The 21638-nt window shown below is 53.0% G+C and overlaps 2 long non-coding RNA genes across 3 annotated transcripts; both read right to left on the bottom strand.

Annotated features, from left to right (window-relative positions):
- Window positions 1–2553: 2553 nt before the first annotated feature.
- LOC111097523 lies at window positions 2554–14261 on the bottom strand. 2 transcript variants are annotated; one of them, XR_005363980.1, is made up of 3 exons: window positions 14102–14261; window positions 6364–7569; window positions 2554–2867 (listed from the first exon to the last, which is right to left on the bottom strand). It is a non-coding gene; the product is annotated as an uncharacterized LOC111097523 (long non-coding RNA). The 2 variants fall into 2 exon arrangements; XR_005363981.1 differs by lacking the exon at window positions 2554–2867 and having other exon boundaries at window positions 6537–6582; window positions 6917–7569.
- A 1135-nt stretch (window positions 14262–15396) lies between these two features.
- LOC119873405 lies at window positions 15397–20549 on the bottom strand. Its single transcript, XR_005363979.1, has 5 exons — window positions 20162–20549; window positions 19766–19918; window positions 17381–17576; window positions 16086–16472; window positions 15397–15600 (listed from the first exon to the last, which is right to left on the bottom strand). It is a non-coding gene; the product is annotated as an uncharacterized LOC119873405 (long non-coding RNA).
- Window positions 20550–21638: the final 1089 nt, after the last annotated feature.

Below are 21638 nucleotides of genomic sequence, written 5' to 3'. Positions count from 1 at the left end.
ACCTCCTGGCCGTGGCAGCCACTTGGGCATCCAAGGGAGTTTGAGGCTTGGCAGTGGCCCCACATGACAGGGATGGAGGGAAAGGGGCCGGGGAGGTGAGGAGGGAGGGAGTCATAAGCAGTGAGTCATGGGCAGAGGTGAGACCCAGGGTGGTTCCATCCTTGCCTGGAACCTTCCCTGGAGCCCACTGAGTTCTTCCTTCCGGTCGCAAAGCAGGAGGGAGAGTCTTTTGCCTGCCTCACCTTAGTCCTCACCCCACCCCTGCCAGCCCCACTGACCTCACCAGTCTGCAGCCCCCCATTCCTAGCTAGGACGGCCTGGTGGGGCCCTGGGAGCATGTGTGGCACAGGCAGGAAGGCAGGCCTGGGCTGGGGCCGCCGTGCCGGGGTGCTCACCCACCATGTAGGGAGGAAGGGAAGGTGGAGGCTGATCCAGGGCCAACCTGCCATGAGACCCTCACCTCCTGTCTGAGGGTGTTCCTAGGCCCTCACGCCTCTGTCCTGCTCCCCCTGATGCCCCCATCCCTACCCCCACCCCAAAGAAGGTGGGCTGCCTGCCTGCAGGGCTCTCCCTCACCTCTGTAAAAGGAGAGCTGAGTGGATTAGGGCCTGATTTAGCCCCAGGCCACCAGGAGATCTGAGCAAGGGAGCCCCCACCTGCCCACCTGCCCTCCTACTGGGCAAGAGTGTTGACAGGGCAGGGGGGTTGTGAGGGCACAGCTGGGCTCCTTCCCACAGGTCCCCACCTCCAGCCCTAACCCTAAGACCCCCATCCCTCTGGCCTGCTGTGAGGGGCTGGTCCTCCTGCCCTCCAGCTAAGCCTGGGCAGAGGCTCCTTGGGCACCCCTCCACCGAATTGCCAGCCCCACCCCGTCCATGTCAGCCCTCTGGTGGCTGCTGGAGGTGAAAGAGTTAACTGGTCTGTGGTGTTTCCTTCCCGGACTCGCTTAGATGTATATTTAGCCAGCAGAGCTAGGAATGCCAAGATGCCCTGGCACTGCAGCCCCTATTTGCCACAGCACCCCTTAGAGTTTGGGGGAGGGCAGTGCAGTGGAAGGGGGGCAGGTGCCGTGGGGGGTGGGATGGTGGAAGGGGCGAGGGTCCACTGGAGGAAAGAGGGGCAGGGACGTGTTAGTGGGGTTGAAATGGAAGGCTGAGTGCGCCAGGGTGTCCCTCCTGGTCTGGGTGCCCACCCGGCCGGTGGGAGGTGGCCAGAGGCGAGATGGCTGGTGAGCGCTGTGCTGGGTGCTGTACTGTCCCCCTGGGACAGCAGACGTGGAGGGGCTGGGGATAGGGTCCAAGAGTGATTCCCCACCGGGATGGGGAGAGGGCCATTGAGGGGGTGACCCTGGGGGCTGATTGAGTATCTGGACTTAACCTGTGCACCAACAGGACTCAGTTCCTCCAGGCCCTCAGACTACTGCAATGTTTGGTCACAGGGCCCATGTTTTGTTGGCTCACTTGTTTGTTTCTCAGTGGGGCGTCTGCACCATCCTGGGACCCCTGGAAAATTCTGCAGATCTCGGCCTCGCAGCCCCACCGTCACTGCATCACAGAGCAGGACAGAGGGCTTGCCCCCACCCCCCTCATGAAGGGAGCCACTCAGACAGATCCAAGAGCGCCCTCAATGTGTCCTGGAACTGACCCACTGACCACTCCCTGAGGCCTGACGGTCCTGCACCACCTGCCAGCAGAGGGATGGGCTCTCACTTTGCCCCAGTGAGTGGCGGGCCCTGCCAGCAAAGATCCAGGGATCGCCTGCCACCAAGACATGCCAGCTGTTACTGGTTTTAGTCTGTCTTGGTTCTATTGACCAGAGGGTAGCACCCTTCTAGAATTTTCTGTGTCACAAACTGTCATGGAGGCAACTAACCCAAACCCCTTCCCCAGAGTGCCCTCTCTACACACAATGAAGACCGCTGGCCCTTCTCCGACACCAATGCACCGCATGACTGTGGGTAAAGCCGTTTCCAACCTCGCAGGGTCAGTTTTCTTGTCTGTGATATGGGGAGGTCGGACTAGTTGGGGCTTGGGTCACTTCCATGGGCAAGCTCCTCAGTCCCAGATGTGGCACCTTGTAGAATGCGTAGCATCTTCTGAGCGCTTCCCATGTCCCAGGCACGAGGCTGTGTTTTAGACGCACCATCTCATAGAATCCTCACCTAACACCACCAGGTAGGAATTATTACGTCCATTTTATAGATGGACATACTAAGGGTCAAAGAGGTTAAGAAATTTGCCCAAAGAACACACAACTGGGGACTCGTGGGTGGCTCAGCGGTTGAGCACTATCTTTGGCTCAGGTCGTGATCCCAGGGTCCTGGGATCGAGTCCCACATCGCGCTCCCCACGGGAAGCCTGCTTCTCCCTCTGCCTGTGTCTCCGCCTCTCTCTCTCTCTCTCTCTCTCTCTCTCTCTCTCTCTCTCTCTCTCTCGGTGTCTCTCATGAATAAGTAAATAAAACCTTTAAAAAAAAAGAAAAATAGAAAAATAGAAAGAGCACGCACTGGAAGAGGAGCAGGGCTTGGATCCGAGCACGTTTATCTCTGGGCTTTGTGCATCTAACCATCGTGCAGGGCTTGGGGAGATGCTGGAGTTGGCAGAGAGCCCAGATCCAGACGCGACGTGCGAGGGGAAGTCTACACGTCCAAATACACGCAAGCACATGCCCCTTTATTCGAACTCTTGGAGTCAGGTGACAACAGCGAGTAATTTGGCGTAATGTTGGAAGAGCGGGCTGGTGCCAATGTGAAAGGCCTCTCTGTATGGCATGCTGAGCTTCCGAAGGTTCTTAGGATTGATTGTGTTCCAGGAAGATCCCACCGGTGGCATTATGGAGACTAGATCAAGTCAGGAAACTGGAGACCCCTGAGAACAGTGGCCAGTCCAGGTGGGAGAGGGTAAGGGCAGGATGGAGGGGCCCCGATGTCCCTACAGGGTCTGCTGAAATTGGAGGAGGCCTGGGGGCAGAAGGAGAAAATGCCCCCCCTCCCCCCCCACACACACACACTCTCTGTGGCCCCTGGAGCACTGCTGGGGAGAGAAAAGCTTCCACCACTATAGGGATTGGGGGCCTTGGCTCTTCTAACCTACTGACATCCTGTGCCTGTGGGAACTTAGCCTGGGTCCAGACATTCAGAAGTGTTCCTCCAGACACTGGACACGGACCCAGAGGTAATCTGAAGGGAAGGGGTAGTTGCGGATGGGCTGGTAAAGCCACCTGCCCCGGGGGCCCTTGGTAGCCGGGCCTCACTCCCCACATCTCTGACTTGTTCATTTTGCTGCCGCTGGCACTTCTAGTGCCAAGGACACTGAGGACTGTCCTTATGGTGCTTACGTGGCTGCACGTGAGGAGAACAGGCCTGGAGGAGGCAGCCCCAAATACCTCCCACACGCTCAGATCAGTGGCCTGGAACAAGTTCAGGCGGTGAAGTCAAGAGGCTCCAGCCACTTACCTTCTCGGAACATCTACTCACGTCCTAGCTGGGAATCTTTCTACCTGGAATCTTTCCCAATCTTATGCTTCTAGAGTCCTGGGCTCTTAACCAACTCCCACGTCCCCTCATTTCTTTGACCCCAGTATGGGAATAAATGAAAGCCACCCACAGGAGAACAAGCAAAGGCTAATGCTTCAGAGCTTACTACAAGCAGTCGGCCACCGTCACCTGTGTTTTGACAGGGACTCGAGGGAGACAGAGAGCAGGAAAGCTTATAGTGGCACAAACAGAAGACCTCAGATGTGCCCTGATGACAGGCTAGTGGCCAGGGCAGCTGCAGTGAGGGGCCTCACTAGGCATGGGGCCTGATTGAGTGGTTGCATACAGATTTGGTTGTCTCTGGTTGGTCCCAAGCAAGGACAAGAATTAGGGAAGCTGTCACTCACTACTCACATCGGGGCCATTTAGGGCCGATTGTTATGGGATTATTGTTTGGCTTCTGGGACCAGTTGCTAGAGATAGTGGTCCGATTTCCTGCACATCTGACTCTGCAGCTAGCAGGCTGGCTTCCTGGGCCGCTTCCTACAAACCACGATTGGATTCCTGAGCTGGTTGCTGCAGATTGTGGGTCACAGTTCTATTTTTATAGATGGTCTGGCCACTGTCCATCTGTATATTCAGTCTGTCACCAACAACCTGCGCGTATCAGCCCAGTTTCTCAGGCAAGCAAACCAAAAATTGGAAAGGTTAGGTGACAGCTCAGTTGCAGAGCCAATACATTTCAGAACTTAGACAAGAACCCACTGGCTTTGTGCACAACCTTCTCCTTCCAGTCTTCTGAAGGCAAGATTCCTGTCGCCCTGTCTCTTGCTCCTATCCCAATACCTTAAGCATGGTCTCCATAAATATTTATTAAATGAGTGAACACTAATTTTTATGATGCCAGTGAGGAAATCAGGTAGAAATGTAAAAAAAGAGAGTGGGGCTGTCCTGGCTGCCAAGGCACCTACACTTAGAACTGCTGGGTTCTGGGCTCTCTCCCCTCTGGCATCCTGCGAGCATCCCTGAGCTCCTGAGTTGAAAGTTGAAACCACAGCCTGAGACTTGTGGGTTCCTGCCAGTTGGGCCAGAAGGGAACAGGCCTCTGGGATGCAAGAGCAATCTGCCGCAGGTCTGTCCACCCCACTGCCTGTGCCGCTGTTATAATCAATGTATTGAGGATTCTGATCCATCTCACTGATTGACAGGGTGTAAGAGGCTATTTCCTGCCAGGAGCTGGCCTGGGGGTGAAGGTAGGGGGGATGGGAGCCTCAGGCCCTGCGGATGGCAGATTTCTAAGGTGACCCCATGATCTCCATCCCTGTTCTCAAGAGTGACTCTTTGATTATTGTAGAGGCCACTTTTAGGCAACAGGTTTGAGGATTAAGAAGTTGAACAAGGCAAAAGGGTGACCACCACAGTGACCACCGAGCTGATGAAAACAGGCTCATTAAGAGCCAGTTCCTGGAGGACACCTGGATGGCTCAGTGGTTGGGCATCTGCCTTTGGCTCAAGCCATGATCCCGGGATCTGGGATCGAGTCCCGTGTCGGGCTTCTTGCGTGGAGCCTGCTTCTCCCTCTGCCTGTGTCTCTACTTCTCTCTCTGTGTGTGTCTCTCATGAATAAATAAATAAAATCTTAAAAAAAAAAAAAAAGATCCAGGGCAGCCCGAGTGGCTCAGCAGTTTAGCGCTGCCTTCAGCCCAGGATGTGATCCTGGAGACCCAGGATCAAGTCCCATGTCAGGCTCCCTGCACAGAATGGAGCCTGCTTCTCCCTCTGCCTGTATCTGTGCCCCTCTCTCTGTGTGTGTGTGTGTGTGTGTGTGTGTGTGTCTCATGAATAAATAAATAAAATCTTTTTAAAAAATTAAAAAATAAAGATCCAGTTCCTGAGATTACCAAAAAAAAAAAAGGAAAATCTCACCTGTCCTCACACTCCCTCACTCTACCCTATAGCCCCTCACCACCACCTCATAGCAGACAAACTCTCCTCTGCTATCCTGCCCACTGCTCCCTTGTCATGTAGTCCATAAACTTCTGCCTCTTTTGCTCTGCCTTGGGGGAATTCTTTTACACCAATGCCACCAGCCTCCACCCCATTGGGATGCCCTGCAATTATTTTATGTAGCACAGTAAAAAGGATTTTCCACATAGGGAAAACCACACGGCAGGAGAAGGGCAGTGGTCTGAGAGGTCAAGTGACCTGGAGGGTAGGGGTCAGACATCCTGGGAGGTCAAGTGACCTGGGGGTCAGGTGATTTAGCTGCCAGTATGTATCCTGTACTGGTCCCAGAGCCCCAAGCTCTGCAAGCCCCAGTTTCTATGTCTGCAAAGTGAGTGGCTGGCTGGAGTAATCTAACCCTACCTATTGTGATCTGGATTCTTTTGAGCCCAAGAGAGGCCGGGATTAATGCCAACTCCCTTGGGTTATGCTGGTCAGGTGGGTCGAGGTGGCTCCTTGGTCCCTTGGAAAGAAGCAGAAGAAATCACTTCTGAATGTGGCTGCTGGGTCTGTGGCCCCAGCCACAGGTCCTCTCCCACCTGGGGTGGATGGGCCACAGCTATGAAGGGAAGAGATTTGGGGTGAGCAACAGTTATGGCTGTTGAATTCCAAGGGCTTGGTTCTGCTTCCTTAGGTCTCTGCGTATGTGCGCGCGCATGTATGTGTGTATACACACTCACACACACACACAGACACTCACACACAGGAGGGGTGTGGTCACAACCTGACAGAGACTTCTCAGTCCCAGAGCCTGGGAGCCATGCAGTCAGTGGACCTGCGCATTGCACACAGGCTGTGCATCGGGAGGCCAAGCCCGGGGAAGGGGATGCGACTGGCCCCTCGCTGCCCCCCGCCACGGCTCTGGCGCCCTGACTTTGGCATACTCGCTGCAGGAGGGGGCAGTGGGCAGGGGCCCTCCACGCAGCCTGGAGACATTTCAGGGGCCCTGCATCCAGCCACTGCCTTCTCTCTTCTCTTTTCTTTCTTTCTTTTCTTTCTTTCTTTCTTTCTTTCTTTCTTTCTTTCTTTCTTTCTTTCTTTCTTTCTTTCTTTCTTTCTTTCTTTTAGAAGGGTGTCCAACGGAGGGCTTGGCCCCTGAAAAGCTAGGGAAAGAGGCAGGCATCAAGGGCTGGGGAGGAGGAGGAGGAAAGAGAGAAAACATGCAGAGGTCTGAGGATACAGAGGGGAGGGAGCCCAGGAGGAAAGGGAGCAGCACCACAGGGGACAGAAGCAGAACCGCGGGGGACCAGTGGAGACAAGAGGAGAAAACGTGGAAAGAGAAGGGCTTGAAGACAAAAGTCTCCTTCAGCAGAGCCGCCTGGTGCCAGATCAGATTTAGCATCATTTTCTTGGCAGACTCCATCGTGGACTGTTGGTGCTTTGGGGGAGGAGGGGCCTTGTCCACTGGCCTGTCTTCTCTCCAGAGGGTCCCCTCACCTCCTTCCTCCAGACTCGTGCTTGAGCCCTCCTCCCTTGTAGCCAGAGCCTTCTTTCTGGATGCAGTCCTGGCCTTGTCACTGCACAAAGCCCTCCAGTGGCTTCCCAGTGCCCCAGGATGACATCCTGACTCCTTGACAGGTCAACCTTCTGGGTCTTGGCCCCCAGCCTCTCACCTCTTCCTCTCCCCAACTCCCACCCGGGGCCCCAGCCCAGCAGTTGGCCTGGTCCAGTTGACTCCTCAGTGTGGGACACATGCGCGTCACTATCCATGCGTCTGTGAATGCACGCTGGATGCACAATGATAGCCATCTGGCCAATCAGATACTTCCTTTTCAGCTTTGAAGTTCCACATCGGGCCAGCATCACATCCAGGCACACCGCACTGATGAGCATCCTTGTAGAGCTAATCCTGTCCAGCGGGCTGCATGGTCCCAGCCCCATGGAATGGGGAGGGCTCCCAGAGCCCGCTACCACCCACACTCCTTGTTGCCTGTAGAGAACCCCGCCGTGTCTCCTGCTGTCTTCCATGGGGCTCCAGGGCAAAGGCAAAGTTGCAGGTCCCAGCAGCTGGCCTCGCATGGAGCTTTGGGTTAAGCCATTGGACTGGACTCCCAAAGAGGGGCCCTCTTCATTCCTCCAGGCCCCAGAACCTGCCAACAAGAAGGGAGACCAGGGTCCAGTCAGGTGGGGCCAAGACACCAGCTCCTCACTGGGAAGGAGAGGGGGCCACACAAAGGATCTCTCTGCCCCATGGCCCCAGGAGACAGGCCCTCGGCCAAGAAAACATTTTCAGTGGTTTTTGCTGCAGGCACCTACATTCCTGACTAGCTGGAAGGGAGCAGGCCCAGGTGGAGGGAGAGGTGGCCCCCCACCTGTCTTTGCTACAAGGAAGAGGCTTCAAAAGGATCTAGACACATGTTACAGAAGGTGCTGGGAGCATGTGAAGGGCAGACCCTCAGGGAAGCTGGGCCAGCTGACAGGCCAAAGGCAGGGCTAGGAGACGAGGTGGTGGGGCCTGGCTGAGAGGCAGCAGCAAGTGGCCCAGTGGGCAGGACCTCCTCACCCCAATCTCCCCTGCCCTCCCCAGTGGCACGCCATCTGTGGGGGACAAACCAGGAGCTGCTTCTCTGGGCCAGGCACCTTCTGGGTGGCCAGGAACTGGGCCAGGGAATGCCAGGGGAGCTGCCAAGTCCTGAAGTCACAGTGCCTGGGCCTGCCTTTCCCTGAAAGGGCATGTGAGGGAGGGTTGAGGCAAGAGGGTGGTGAGGCTGGAGAACTTTGGGGCTCTCTTCAGGGCCTGAGACCTGAGTGCGGTGGAGGCAGGTAGAGGTGTTGAGGAGGCAAATCAGGCCATTAGCTCTGAGCTGTGAGCTCCCATAGCAGAGCCTGCCTTTAATTCTTTCAGATGCAGAGCCTCTCTTTTGGGTGTGTGTGTGTGTGTGTGTATGTGTGTGTGTGTGTCCCATTCCCCATGATGCTTTGAGAAAAAGGAACTGGCAGGGGCAGCGGTGGGGGGCATTTCTCTGTTCTTAGACCTCCCTTGTATATGTTAAGAGCTGTGGCCAGGCCTGTAGGTCAACTTGTGGATCAACCTATGGGCAAGGTGCTGAGGCTGGGTGGAACCAGGTAGAGCAGCTTTGTGACCAGAAGACAGAAGTCTCTTTAACTCCAAAGGATACCACTCTAAGATCCCAGATGCAAAGCCTCTGGTCCTATGGAAGGGAAAATTCTAAGATGACCTCCTCCCTTGGGTTTTGCTCCCGTGGTTATATAAAATTATACAGCAAAAAGGGATTTGCATTGGAATTACAGTTACTAATCAGCTGACCTTCAAATAGGACAGGCATGTGGGTGGGCCTGACTTAATGACATGAACCCTTTAAAAGCAAAGTCTCTGGCGGCTAAAGGAAAGTCAGGATTCCAAGCATGGGAAGAATTGATGGTCTGTCATGGGCTTTGAAGGTGGGGGATCTGCATGGAAAGGACTTTAGGGCTGCCTCTAGGAACTCAGATAGACCCCCAGCCAAGAGCCAGCAATGGGGACCTCAGCCCTGCAACCCCAGGAAGCTGGTTCTGCCTACAACCTAAATGACCCTGGGAGCAGATCATTCCCCAGAGCCTCTGATGAGAGCCCAGCTTGGCCAACACCTTGACTTTGGCTTTGAGACCCTAAGCAGAGACCCAGTCAAGTGCACCCCAGACTTCTAACCTACAAAACTATGAGCTGCTAAATGGCTCATGTGGAGCCTCTAAGTTATGGTGATTGGTTAGTGAGCAATAGAGAGCTGACACAGGGGCCAGCACAGGGACAGCTCCAGGTTGTACATGCTGACCCCCAGTGAGAAGGCAAGGGCAGCATTGTGATTTCACCTCAAACCCTGGGGTTCAGCCTCACTCTGCACTCTGTGTCCCTCGTCCACACATAGGCATCCACATCTTTGTCCTCGTAGCCTCTGCCAGAGGCCCCAGTTCCAATCTGAGGGCCAGGAAGTTTGGACACAAATAATTTATAGATAGACCAATTGGAGGTGCATTGAAGCACAGCTTCTTAGGCCTAATGATCCAGGTTTCTTAGAAGTTCGCTTCTCTGCTAACTCTCCTGTAGTTCTGCCCCATTCGAATGCTGTTGGATCTTCTAGTCCTTGGCAAAAGCAAACTCTCTTCTTGCCAGTTATCAAAGCAAGACTCCGTACTTTAAGACACACACTATTCTTCCGGGTAGTTCCCTAAACTTAGAATGAATTGGTGTCTCTCAGTCATGTGACCTAACTGTCTCAGTTTCATCCTCTAGCAGAGACAGTTAGAGGCCCACCAGAACCCATGCATGCATGCTCCCCTTTCAGAAGTTGTTATTAAGGGGCATAAACTACATTTCCCAGCTGCCCTTGCAGGTAGGTGTGGTCATATGACTCATTCCCACCAATAGGAAGTGAGCAGAAGAGATGGGTGCCACACCTGAGCCAAGCCAATTAGAAGAAGGTGTGTCTCCCCCTGCTTCCCTTCCTCCTCTGCCAACTGGATGTAAACACCAATGAGCCCCCCGGGGGAATGTCAGAGAACCCAGATGGAAAGAGCCTGGGGCCCTGGAACACCACGTGGAGGAAAGCCACTGGCTTATCAAGAATACCTGCCTTGGGCAGCCCTGCTGGCTCAGCGGTTTAGTGCCACCCTCAGCCCGGGGCCTGATCCTGGGGACCTGGGATCGAGTCCCACGTCAGGCTCCCTGCATGGAGCCTGCTTCTCCCTCTGCCTGTGTCTCTGTGTCTCTCATGAATAAATAAATAAAATCTTAAAAAAAAAAAAAAAGGATACCTGCCTTGAGGGGCAACTGGATAGCTCTGTCTCTTAAGTGTCTGCCTCCAGCTCAGATCATGATCTCAGGGTCCTGGGATCCAGCCCCACATCAGACGGTTCTCCCCATGCCCCTCCCCTACATATTTTCTCTGTCTCTAAAATTAAGTAAAAACTTAAAAAAGAAAAAGAATACCTGCTTTGGTGTATTATATGAGTAAGAGATATATGTCTAAGATATTTGAGTCATTATGCCATTATATATATATATACATATATTTTTAAGATTTTATTTATTTATTCATGACACACACACACACACACACACACACACACACAAAGAGGCAGAGACACAGGCAGAGGGAGAAGCAGGCTCCACGTGGTGTCCCGGGACTCCAGGATCACGCCCTGGGCCGAAGGCAGACGCTTAACCGCTGAGCCACCCAGGCGTCCTCCCATTATATATAATTTGAACCATAATATATAGCTTGAATGATTATTACATATTTTGAGGTCCAGTACTGATTTTTAGCCTACACTTTACAAAGCACATATATCCCTCGGCTTGGCCCTCAACTGGAATCAAGTAGCACAAGGTGCTGACTAACCCGGATGAGAGCCTCTAAATATCTCTGTAGTTCACTTTCCTTGGCTGGCTCCCACCCCTGCCTTGGTTCTCGCTGTCTGCTTGCTCCAGAGTCTGGCTGACTCAGCTGGCCTGGGCCACCATCCATCTCTGTCAGTGAGGGCCTGGCTCGCAGAAGAATGCACATTTATTCCCCCCAAACATAGGGTTCTTATTTTTCAGCAAAGGAGGTGCAGCAGTATATTTGGAGAAGCGAGCTGCTGTTCAGCGCATGGCTGCTGGTTACTTTGGGACGCCGCCAGGGAGCACACGTCCTCAGCCCTCATTTCTAAGCAAGGGCCTCTAGTGGTTGGGGAAGAGGTAGAGAGGGCTACTGGAGAGGAGAGGTGACAATGCTCTCGGAAAGCAATTAAGCATTTCTTGGTGCCCTGGGGGACAACCTCAACTTTCATACATTTCCCCCGGGGAGGCTGGGGGAGGCGGTGGGGGCGACGAGGAGAGCACCTGTGGCTACGGTTCTTGAAAGTTCTGCTTTGTGCCGTGGCTAAGACTGGAGGAAGCTCACTGCAGGAAGGCAGAGCTCACCCCCACTGCCCCTTGCCCAGGGATGCTCCCCCTGGCACCAGCAGCTGGCGTACAAAGCAGCAGCGCACGGGGAGCCCCGGAATGGGCCAGAAGTGGGATCCAAGATACAAGGGGGCCCCCACTCTCGGTCCACTGCTGAAGAGCAGCTCTGGATCACCAGCTTCAGCAGAGCAGACAGGCTGGGCTGCGGACCAGGTTGTGGCCTAGAACGGGCCCCCGGCTCTACCACAGCTCACAGGTGCCACAGTCCTGCTCTCCTGTGGGTTCAGATGGCCCAGAGGTCATCACGCACTCACACAGCAGCCCTGAGCTTCTTCGCGGGGCTCCAGGAAGACTCTGCCTCAGCAATCTCCAGTGCAAATTTGCATTTTGTTTGATTTTGGAAATAACGGCGGCAGACTCCCCAGGGCCCAGGAACCTAGCCACTGGCTCCTCTTGGCATCTTCCGTCTGGGAGCAAGACGCAACTAATGCATAGAGTGGCACTGGGGTTAAATTACAAGTTGACTTGGGCTGCCCCACAGATGCCAAGCCACCTCACAGAGATGGCCAGCAAGGGTCCCCGGCCTCTCCATGCCTCTCGTTGGTTGCACCAGTGGCCTGAATCCTCCAGGAGCACCAAGAGGGTGCTCACTTTCAGACCCTGGGCAGGGCTTACCATGAGCCTTGATGTGGTGAACTGAGCAGCTGAGGCTGGGGGCATCTCACACAAGATGCCTTTGGAGATTTCTGGTGAGAATCTCTTCCCAATTTTCCCGACCCCTTCTCTGTGGCTCACCGCCGATCCTTTCCCAACAACTAAACCCTCCCTCCCCTGCGCCCAGCCTGGCTCCTCTCACTCTGTCACTTACAGCTTGGGACTTTGCTCATTCGTTCCTTCCGAATGTCGCCTCTCCAAGTCTAGCTGAGACTTTTTCCATGCCTAGTTTGTGAACACGCCTGCCCTGATCCCCACCTGCACACCCCCTCTCTCCCAGGCGGACCAGGGAGCCCGGACTTGACAGGTGCAACAATCCGGTATGGATGGGTGCTGGATGCCTGCAGAGAATGCCAGGGACCAAGGTCTTCCCAGGACTGGCAGCTCAGATGGCTCCCGGGGCAGAAATAACCTGAGCCTGCTGCCCTTTCCTTCTTGAGTGACTCAGCAAGAAGCTAGGGGCCAGAAACACAAACCTAGTCCCGGATCTTGCAGAGGAGGTAGTGGTCAAGGCCACGGCCCTCGGCTTTGTGTGGAGAGGAGCCGGTCCAGGGCTGGGCACTCAAAAGATGCTCAACCTCACTTGGAATAAAAGAATCAAATGAAAACAACACCCAGGCCCCATCTTCTACCCAGCAGATTGGCAAAGATCAAAGGTTCGACAATGCACTGAGCTGGCAAGGATGGAGAAAGGCACTCTCATGCTTTGCCAGCAGGACTCTAAACTTGCACAACCTCCACAGAGGGCAATTTGGCAATATCTACTGAACGCACAAATTCTGTGACCCAGCAATTCCCCTTCTAGAAGCATAATGCCCAGCTGTGCACGTTTGTGAAATGACCTAGGGACATTGTTTATAAGAATGACAAGGGAAAAAAAAAAAAAAAAAGAATGACAAGGGATCGGAGGTGCGCTCCATAGGCGACGGATCCCACCCTTACGGTATGCCCAGGTGATGGAACACAGCAGCCAGGACAAAGGAACCACTGATATATGGATCTGGACACACGTCCCAGTTAACACTGTAAAGTGGAAAAGCTGAAGAAAAGCAAAGCAGGAGTAGAACAGGCTGCAGGCCTGGCTGGTTTTGAGTCTCAGCGAATGAATGAATGAATGAATGAACTGACAGGCTACCATTTGGGTAAAAGTCGTAAAAGAAAAACAATGCATATGCTTGTTCGGTTGTGTGTGCTTAAGAGCATCTCTAGATGGGGACACTAGCCGGAGCGGCTTCGGCTCAGGGTGAGACCCCAGGGTCCTGGGATCTTATCCCGCATCGGGCTCCCTGCATGGACTCTGCTTCTCCCTCTGCCTGTGTCTCTGCCTCTCTCTGTGTGTCTTTCATGAATAAATACATAAAATCTTAAAAAAAAAAAAATAGAACATCTCTAGATGGATGGATACCCAAGAAACGGGTTTCATCTCTTCCACGGGACTAAACATTTTCATTATATACCTTTTTCATAACTTTAAATTTTTGAGCTGTGACGACAAGACCTACTGAAAAAGAAAATACAGTTTCAACTATGTGGGCCCCACCTCTGGAATGTAAAGCAAAGGAAAAGAAAGGAAAGGAATGGAATAATCCCAGGCCTCGAGGGGCCAGCAAGTTCTGGGACAGAATGAGGTGGTGGACGGGAGCTGTCATTTCCTCCTGCACTCGCGCAGTGTGTGACATTTTACAGACGGCTTCATCTGTGCTGTGCCTTCAATCCTCAGGGCAGTCCCTTTCTTTCAGATGACGAAATAGAAGCCCAGAGAGGGGAAGCGGTTTCTCAGAAGTCACACAGCAGGTTGGTTGAGCCAGGACTTACTTGCGTCCAGGTTTTCTGGCTCTCTCCGTACGCCTTTTCCTACCTCCCGAGGGAGTACTGGGGACTCACATCACTGCCTGCCGTGATGTCTGCCTAGAACATGATCCAGGCCACAGTGCAGACTGGTTCAGGCACCAGCTGTGATGTCAGAGACTGGCCTCGAACTCTGGGTGAGCGGCATCCTACCTGGGGGACTCTGGGGAAGTTACCTCTTGAGCTGACCCTCAATTACTTCATCTGTGAAGCAGGACCAGACTAGATGAGACCACCGCCCACTTCAGAGGGTTGTTGTGAGTTTGAAAGGAGCTAAGTGGGAAGGCCCCACTGTGAGCTGCCTACCTCTTCGGAATCTTGCATGAATCACAAAGAAAAGTGTTCTGCATGTATTGCAGTGCTGCTTCTGCACAGAGGGGCTGGCGCCTTCCTCCTGACATTCTGTTCTCTTTCCCTTTTATTCCCACCGTCTTGTCCCTCCCAGCTCCTGGAAGGATGGCCCCGAGGTCCTGCAAGGAGCCCCAGAGCAGCCCCCTGACCCCCAACAAACAATGGAGGCCACTTGTTTGTGGCCCTCTGCCTCTTCTCATTCCTGCCCCCTACTCCCACTGAAATACCCCAGACCTGTTTTCTTTCTTTTTTTTTTTTAAGATTTTATTTATTTATTTATTTATTCATGAGAGACACACAGAGAGAGGCAGAGACACAGGCAGAGGGAGAAGACTCTCTGCAGGGAGCCTGATGTGGAACTCAATCCCAGGACCCCGGGATCATGCCCTGAACTGAAGGCAGATGCTCAACTGCTGAGCCACCCAGGTGTCCCACTTTATTTTTTAAATTAACATAGAATAAAGCTGACTTTTAGCTGCTTTTGGTGTTTTGGTGTTTAGACTTATGGCACCGTCCACTGTGGCCAGGGCAGGACAGTTCCCCCACCCGCCCTGACACCCCGCTGCAGGCCTGCCCTTGGGGAGTCGCACCCTCTCCCCACTCCTGGCCTCCCCACCTGGCAACCTCATGCACTGCAAGGAGTGGAGGTTGTCTTTTTGAGAATAGGTCATAGAAATGAAAAGTCTATGGCATGTAACCTTTTGACTGTTTTTTTTTTCACTCAGAATAATGCCTTTGAGATTCCTCTCATTGCACCTGCCGATAGCTCCCTTTACAGCTGAGTCGCGTTCCATCGTCCCAGTGCCACAGTTTGTTCATCCATTCATGTGCTGGAGGACATTTGGGCTGTTTCCAGTGTTAAGTGATTATGAATAGAATGCTGTAAGCATTTGTGCACAGGCTTAAGTTTGTCTTTTCAGAGGGCAGGGGGTCTCAGCTGGAGGCAGTTCTGCCCTCGGGGGACATCTGGCAATGTCTGGAGACTTTTTTTAAAGATTTTTTAATTTATTTACTCATGAGAGAGAAAGAGAGAGAGGCAGAGACACAGGCAGAGGGAGAAGCAGGCTCCATGCAGGAAGCCCGACGTGGGACTCGATCCCGGGTCTCCAGGATCAGGCCCTGGACTGAAGGCAGCACTAGACCCCTGGGCCCCCCCGCCCCCCGGGCTGCCCTGGAGACATTTTTGATTGCAGTGCACTCGGCATAGTCTAGTGGGTAGAGGTCAGGGAAGCTGCTAAACGTCCTAGGATGCCCAGGACTGCCTCATAATGCAGAATGATCAGGCTCCAGATGGTCACTGGCACTGTGGTCGACAAAACTTGGCCTGGGGTAAATGTACAGAAATTGAGGTCGCTGGGTCATAGGGCGTGTTCAGGTGTAACTATAAGAAATCGCCAAACTGTTTTCCAGAGTGACTTTACCATTCTGCATTCCCACCAACTATATAGGAGAGTTCTAGGTGTGTCGCATCTCTCTGCCAGCGCTTAATAGGGTCAGTTTAAAAAATTTTGGGCCGGGATCCCTGGGTGGCGCAGCGGTTTGGCGCCTGCCTTTGGCCCAGGGCACGATCCTGGAGACCCAGGATCAAATCCCACGTCGGGCTCCCGGTGCATGGAGCCTGCTTCTCCCTCTGCCTGTGTCTCTGCCTCTCTCTCTCACTGTGTGCCTATCATAAATAAATAATAAAAAAATTAAAAAAAAAATTTGGGGCCATGTAAAAAAAAAAATTTGGCCATGTATGATAGGGGGATAGAGGTATCTCGTTTTGCTTTATATTTACACTTGCCTAATGGCTAAGGATGTGCTTACCTGCTACCTGTATGTCCTCTTTGGTGAAGTGTCTGTTCAGGTCTTTTGCCCCCATGGAACTGGGGAGCTTCGTCCTCCCGGCATGTGGAGGCACTAGCCCAGAAGCTTTTCAAGTCTTGTTCTTTTATATAGCCCCTCATCCGTGGAAGGGGCCTCTTACTGTCTAATGACTTGCTCTGTCTAATGTCTTGTCTAATGTCTAATGACTTGCTTTGTCTAATGACTTGCTCTCCCTCATATCCAGCCCCAATCCACAGGCTGCGTAGGGACCCCCACACTAAGTCTCCACTTTAGCACAAGCTCAGTTGTGATCCAAAGGGCTTGTTGCAAATAACAAAAGCCCTTTCTCTCACTTAGGAAAGGACAAGGACTTTAGGAGTTCTGCACCTGGAACAGAGGACAAAGACAAAATACATTTTTTGTATAAATAAATAAAATCTTAAATATATATAATATAAATATATATTACATAAATATAATCTTAATATAAAAATAAATAAAATCTTAAATATATATAATATAAATATATATATATATTTTTATTATTATTTATGATAGTCACAGAGAGAGAGAGAGAGAGAGAGGCAGAGACACAGGCAGAGGGAGAAGCAGGATCCATGCACCGGGAGCCCGACGTGGGATTCGATCCCGGGTCTCCAGGATCACGCCCTGGGCCAAAGGCAGGCGCTAAACCGCTGCGCCACCCAGGGATCCCTAATATAAATATATATATATATTGCATATATATTTATATATTTTTTAAGATTTTATTTATTTAAGAGATAGAGTGTGGGAGAAAAAGCACAAGCCAGGAGAGGAGCTGAGGGAGGAGAGGCGGAAGCAGACTCCCCAGTGACCAGGGAGCTGACTGCAAGACTCAATTCCAGGACCCCGAGATCAGGGCCTGAGCTGAAGGCAGACGCTTAACCGACAGAGCCACCCAGGCGCCCCTAAATATTTTTCTTATTACTCCACAGGTATAGACTTACAATGATGCCCCAACTCTCTTTGTCCTAGCGAGGACTTTCATACTCACTTCGGACTTTGTGTAGGCTCTAAGGGAGGGGAGAAATGCTGATTTTATAGAAAACTTAAAAAACAGCCATCCCCTTGCTTCCTGGGAGAACAGATTGTATTTTGCCTGAGGAATAAGACGAATGCAAATTTGCTTTCTTTTACTCACTGTGGAGTTGGTAGGTGTTTATAAAAAGCTTCACAGACAGCTCCCCACTAGCTCCCAAGACGAACTTGTGTTTTACTCTGACAGCAAAAGGATTGTAACACTTCTGACTTACCCTGCGCATTATTACTTATCCGTTTGAAACACGGCTTTTCATCAGATCAAATATCGTGCCAGAAAGTGCACACATAATCTCATCCAAAGTGGAGTGGGAATCCATCCTGTCGTGCTCTGTGATCGTTGGGTCTGAGTGCACTGCCTTCCAAGTCTCTGGATTCTAGGACAGGTGAGCCTGCGAGTCTACACCAAAGCTAGGAGGAGAGTAGAAGCTGAAAGTGGGTTCCCTGATGCAGGGATCCAACCAGCACTGGGGATTGGGACACTGGATGCCACTGGCCTCCTTCCTGGGACTGGAGACCTCCCTGCCTTCAGCCTTTCCTCGGCTCCCAGGGTCTTGAGCCTTGCCACGGCCCCATTTTGCTGCCTGTAAACTGGCAGCTTCCCTATCTGACCTGCCCATCTCATGGAATTGTTTCCAGACACACACAGTGAAGCACAGAAAATGTCTGGAAAGCTATGGCCAAAACTGGCTTCTCTCTAAGGGAATGGAATGGGGTTAAACGGAGAAGGAGGAGGGAGGGCCCGTTAGGATGTCTTTCGTGTTCAAACAACTCTCACATTTTTTTAAAGTATGAATTCCTTTTGTGATTAAAAAAAAAGTTTATATATGTTCACAACGATTATATATATTAACATAATTATGTATTTTGTGGTCTTCCAGAATTTTGCAGCCCTGCTACTCTTCTACTCCCGTGTGTGGGTCGCTTGGCCCAGTGTGGCCACTTTCCATCTGAGGGTGCCACTGAGATCGGTCAGGAGGAGGATCTGGGATCCAGGGCAGGTGACCGAAAGCGAAGGGGTGGCTCCCCGTTGGCTGTGAGTCGGCTCCTCCCTCCTTCCTCTGAACCCCAGGTATGGGACATATGTTCCTCCCTGGGTATCTGGCCAGACCAGCCTGCAGGCGGGCACCGTGGTGCCAGAGGGAGGGATGCTTCAGGACAGAACGAAGTCAGCACAGAGTACATTAAAAAAAATCAATTGCTGGGGCAGCAGCCCACCAGAGTAGCGGGGGGCTGGGTGCTGAGGCGGGCCTCCCAAGGAGCCAGCTTGCACCGGGGTTCTGGGCATGCTGACGGCCCAGCAGGCGCTGAGGCCAGCCTGGGCCAACTGTATTCGGTGGCCAAGGGCACAGCCAGGGGCTGGCATACCTTTACCGGACAGCAAGGAGGAATGGGGCCGTGTGCATTTGTACTTGTTTATTTGTGTTTGAAGCTGCCTGGGTGTGGGTGCTGACTTCTCCAGGACCCTTGAACCTACCCAGGAGGGGCCCTCCCTTGCTCACAGCCCCTCCCAGGGACATAATCTTTGGGGATCCCAGGATATCCCATTGAAAAGGGACCACATAAAGAGACCACCATTGTTTCTAATAGGATCAGTCTCCACCGACGGTCACTCTGCCCTGTCACTCTGCGTGTAACAGGAGGACAGGTCCCCAGGATGTCCCCCCGGAAGGGGGAGACGGGAAGGAATGGTGGGGCGTCTGGGTCCCTCCAGCTAGCTGCATAAACCGGGTCACTTTAACAGCTAAGCTCAAGTAACAGAGGCTCTCAGCCCCTCTGCCCGGGACACCGGGGACCTCGGAGTCAGTAGTTCTCTGCTGGAGGCTGCAGCTGCTCAGTGCCCAACGGTGGACTCGGGGTTGGGGGGAAGAGTAATCCAGGCCTTGAGTCAGCACTACCTTAGACCCTGACCTGATCTTGATGTGAGCAAGCCCACCTGTCAAGTTGGGAGAGACACTAACACCCGCCCCCAACAGGCTGTCCTGACTCAGAACAAAAAGACTCTCTTCTCTCCCCTATCAGCCCAACTAGAAGCCCAGACAGAAATCATCTCAGAGAAAAGTAGCCTGCCTGAGGACTTCCCTAATTCAGGGGTGGACAGTTTTCTATAAAAGGCCAGACGACAAAGATTTTCCACATCATGGCCCGGGTCTCCATCACAATCTCCCAGCTCTGCCATTGTAGGCAGCAAGAAAGCAGACAACAGATTTGTCAACAAATGGGTGTGACTGTGCTCCAGTAAAAATTTATTTATAAAAACAGGCAGGGGGCCAGATTTGGCCTATGGAATGACGTTTGCCCTCCGCGACCCCTGCTGTAATCCACCAGAGCCCTGCTAGGGCAGGTCTGAGCAGCCTTTAGGATTAGCCATCTTTCCAAACACCTCGGGACCTGCAGTCGGTATCCCAGGCTCCCCGAGAGCCTGGCTGTCCACCACTGCAAAGGGAAGGAGAGTTTGTGTAGAGGGAGGGGAAAGCAGGTGTTTGCTGAACTGACCCCCACCCCCGTCCCCATCCATCACTTCACCTTTGCCCACTTTTTAAATTAAACCTGAACAGGGATCTCCCCAGTGAGCACGATCACCAAGGTAGGCCACTTACGGAGATAACAGCGAATGATCCATCTCCCGGGGTATGTGAGTCTAGAGAACACGCTGGCAGTCAAGGTGGGGGTCACAAGGGGCCCCCCATTGGGGCCCAGGAGCCAAGATATGTTTATTCTTATGCACAGCGCCTCGGGGCCTCCGGGTCAGGCTACAGTGGGAAAAACAGGGTTTCGGCTCAGAGCTGTTACCACTTACTCACTGAATGACCTTGGGCAAGTTACTTAATCTCTCTAAACTTTAGTTTCCTTGTTTTATAAAATGGAGATAAAAATAGTACCTGGTTCCTGGAGCACTGAGGTTTAGCTCAGATAACACGCGGAAAGCCCTGAACAGAACACTTAACGTGTAAGGGCAAGGCCAGGCCTGCGGCCGTGGCTGCCGGCTGACTCACCTTCCATGGCCCGGGCCACGCCTGGAGCTGCTAAGTTAAACCTGGTTCATCTTCAGGGCAACCCTATGAGGTGGCTTGTAGCATCCTTGCGTTACTGGTAGGGAAACTGAGGCTCAGGAGAGCAATCCCTTGCCCCAGGGCACACAGATGTAACTATGATTGCGAGGGGAAATATGAAAGCTCAGATCCAAGAAGAGCAGGTGGGAGTGCCAGGAAGCCTGGGAACCGCATCAGGTGTGTTGGAATAACTGGGTTTCCACGTTCCAGAGGAAGGGGACAGTGGCCACTGAGTCACCATCTCAGTGGAAGGCCCGTCTCTCGTGTACCCGCCTGCCTTGCCCCAGAGAGCCGAGTGTCCTGGTGGGAAGATTCTTTGGGGGGGCAGTTTGGGTGAACACTCCATGCCTCCGTGTCCTGGCTTGAATGCTGTCTCTCAAAAACTCATGGCCACCTGGAACCTCAGAATGTGATATTATTTGGAAATAGGGACTTTACAGACATAATTAAGGTCAGACACAAGATCATGCTGCATCGAGTCGAATGGGAGCGCTCCTGTAAGGACCAGAAAAGGAGACACGGGGACTTAAGAGGAGGCCTGGTGAGATGGAGGCAGAGACCAGAGTGATGCGTCCGCAAGCAAGGGTTGCCCGCAGCCACCAGAAGCCAGGACAGGGGCATGCAGTGGGTGCTCCCTCAGAAGGATCCGACCCTGCCCATGCCTTGATCTTGGACTTCTGGCCTCCTGACCTGGGAGAGAATCTGTTTCTGTTTCTTCAAAGGTGTGTGGTGGCGGGTTATGGCAGCCTCGGGAAAAGAACACACCATGGGTGAATATTTGCAGGTGGTTCCCGGTGACCTGGTGCCCAGCACCCTGAGATCTCCAAGGACACTAGTAGGAGGGGACAAAGGTCAGGGAAAGAATGCAGGAAGGTTAGAAATCAGCTGGTGGCCTGCTCTTGCTTTGGAAGGCCAGGGACTGTGTTATAAGTTTAAGGGGAGCAGCTGCCCTGAGCCAGGGAGAGATCTGAGGTCAGGAAATAAGCAGGAGGGGCAAGGCTGGCAGAGCAAGGCTCCATCTCCTTGGCGCCTGAGAACTGCAGCCGGACGGCGCTGGTGACAAGGTGTCTGTTAACCAGATACAGCCACACAGCGGAGGCAGGGAGAGGCCTGCCTGCTCGGCTCCCTGCGCCTCTTCAAACTGCCCTTCGCCCCCACATGGGGGCCTGGGCCGCACAGCTGTCCAGCAGACGATCCGAAACCGCCCCTCTGAAGCCATCCAACTGCTTGGTCAGAGCTGCGTCAGGATGTGGGAGGGAGGCCAGGCTGGAGGCTGGCCACGTTGAGGCCTCTATGTCTCGGCCTTGACCTTGGCACCCAGGGCTTGCGGTGGCCCCGCATTCCCCTGGCCCAGGGCAAGCCAGCAGCACCTGGGTGATGGGGGGGTGGGGGCTGAGGCTGCCCAGTGGCTTTTCGGCTG

Source organism: Canis lupus, chromosome 9, assembly GCF_011100685.1.
Source record: "Canis lupus familiaris isolate Mischka breed German Shepherd chromosome 9, alternate assembly UU_Cfam_GSD_1.0, whole genome shotgun sequence".
Taxonomy (NCBI): Eukaryota; Metazoa; Chordata; class Mammalia; order Carnivora; family Canidae; genus Canis; species Canis lupus.
The sequence above is the reverse complement of the archived record's forward strand: the minus strand, read 5'-3'. Positions and strand labels throughout refer to the sequence as shown.